Source organism: Bos taurus, chromosome 6 (assembly GCF_002263795.3).
Source record: "Bos taurus isolate L1 Dominette 01449 registration number 42190680 breed Hereford chromosome 6, ARS-UCD2.0, whole genome shotgun sequence".
Taxonomy (NCBI): domain Eukaryota; kingdom Metazoa; phylum Chordata; class Mammalia; order Artiodactyla; family Bovidae; genus Bos; species Bos taurus.
In genome coordinates, this window is record NC_037333.1 from 97,930,727 (window position 1) to 97,932,973 (window position 2,247).

Here is a 2,247-nt window from a genome sequence, read left to right on the forward strand (position 1 = left end):
GTTTATAAATTTATATACATGTTTTAATCATTTCTTTTTTTCTCCCTGTCCATTGAATTAAATAATTCCTTGTAGTAGCTGCCCGTGTTTTAGAAAAGCATAATATACCCATAAGGCCTTGTGCGTGTGATGGTAGGAGGGATTAAAGGAATGGAGTAGGGATGAGAATGCCATCCCCTCCACAGCATCTCATCTGTAGGGATGGACAGGGGTGGAAGTAACCGCACCATAGTGAAGAAGAGGAGTTGCAGATGGAATCTTGCAAGCTCTTGAGGCCTGAAAAGATCATGGTTTCTCTGTCTTACCAAATCTAGTTCAAAATAAATGTTTGCTTTTTGAAATGACCCAGCATTTATATGTGCAGAAATTCAAAGGCATTTTTAATTAGCCAAATCTTAGACAAATCATGAGAAATACCTTGTTCCCTTTCTTTTCTCTGTGTGTGCCCCTGCTTTGCTTGGTCCTTGGGTATGTGCTTGGGCTGGTGGCTCAGAGAATAAAGAATCTGCCTGCAGTTCAGGAGACTTGAGTTTGATCCCTGGGTCTGGAAGATCCCTCAGAGAAGGGGATGGCTACCCACCCCAGTATTCTTGCCTGGAGAATTCAGTGGACAGAGGAGCCTGGGGGGCTACTGTTCATGGGGTCAGAAAGAGTCGGACAGAACTGAGCAACTAACACGTTCACCTTTTTTCACTTGGGACATGCTTGGTCATCTTTTTGGGTCAGCCAGCACTGGTGGGATAATCAACACCAGGCACGTAGTGGGTGTCACAGAGCTCTGAGAATGCAGAAGTGAGCAAGACAGAATTCCTGAGTCTAGGTCATTTTCTCAGGGAAGACCAACAGAAGGGCAATTTTAATTCCATGTGGTAAGTGCAAATGGGATGCTCTAGCATCACGCTGGAAGAGTTTTAACCTCTGTGGGGTCTAACCTTAGAAGAAGGGGATGACAGAGGATGAGATGGTTGGATGGCATCACCGACGCAATGGACATGAGTTTGAGCAAGTTCCAGGAGATGGTGAAGGACAGGGAAGCCTGGTGTGCTGCAGTCCGTGGGTCGCAAAGAGTCGGACATGACTGAGCGACTGAATAGCAACAGACCTCATTAATTATGTGTCAGTGCTCAAGGATAAGTTTATTGACATAAGCTAAAAGTATTTTATCACAAGTTCCTGTTACCAAGTACATGCACATAGCAGATCACATTTCCCAAAGATAAGAATCCACATGCTTGTCATAATCTTCTCACAACTATGTGACTGATAATCTCATTTCACATGTAAGGGTCTATGTCCCTCTCTTTGAATCTGGATAGAGGCTTGTGGCTGCTCAACCAATGGAGCAGCAGTGGAAACAATGCCATGTGTCTTCCAAGCTCAGTCATATAAACGATCGTCTCACCCTCTGTGCTTGTCCCTGGAAAAGTGAAAATATTGGTCACTCAGTCATGTCTGACCCTTTGCAATCCCATGGCCTGTAGCCAGGCTCCTTGGTCCATGGGATTCTCCCAGCAAGAATACTGGAGTGGGTAGCCATTCCCTTCTCCAGGGAATCTTCCCAACCCAGGGATTGAACCCAGGTCTCCTGCATCGAAGGAGGATTATTTATCATCTGAGCCATCAGGAAAGCCCCACTATATTTTGATGAAGACCAAGCTATATGGAGAGGCCACATGTGTGTGCTCTGGCCAATAGTCACAAAGCCCTCAGTCAACAAGTCGGCACCAATCACCAGATATGTGAATGAATGAACTTCAAATGGTCCCAAATCCTGGCCTTAGAGTCTTTCAACTAGAGATCAGATATGATGGAGCAAAGATAAGCTGTTCGCATTGATGCTACCTGAATTCCTGACTCATAGAAACCATGAGGTAGAATACATGATGATTGTTATTTTAAACCCGTAAGTATAGGAAAATTTTGTTGTGCATGAACAGATAACTAATACAATGCACAAAGCTATTCATGAGGATTTTTTTCATTTTTGTAGAAAGATGTGAGAAGTTGGAATGATGTTGAATATAGTCATCTTTATGATCTGCAAAAATATGAAATCTTAATACTTTTCTTTGGATGTTGATGAATAAAGTGACATTTTAAAATTATTGTCTAGTAAGGTGCTTTGAAAAACCAAAACCAGGGTAGCTGTCATAAACAGAACTAACATTCATGGACAGCAAGGAGATCCAACCAGTCCATCCTAAAGGAAATTGGTCCTAAATATTCATTGGAAGGACTGATGTTGAA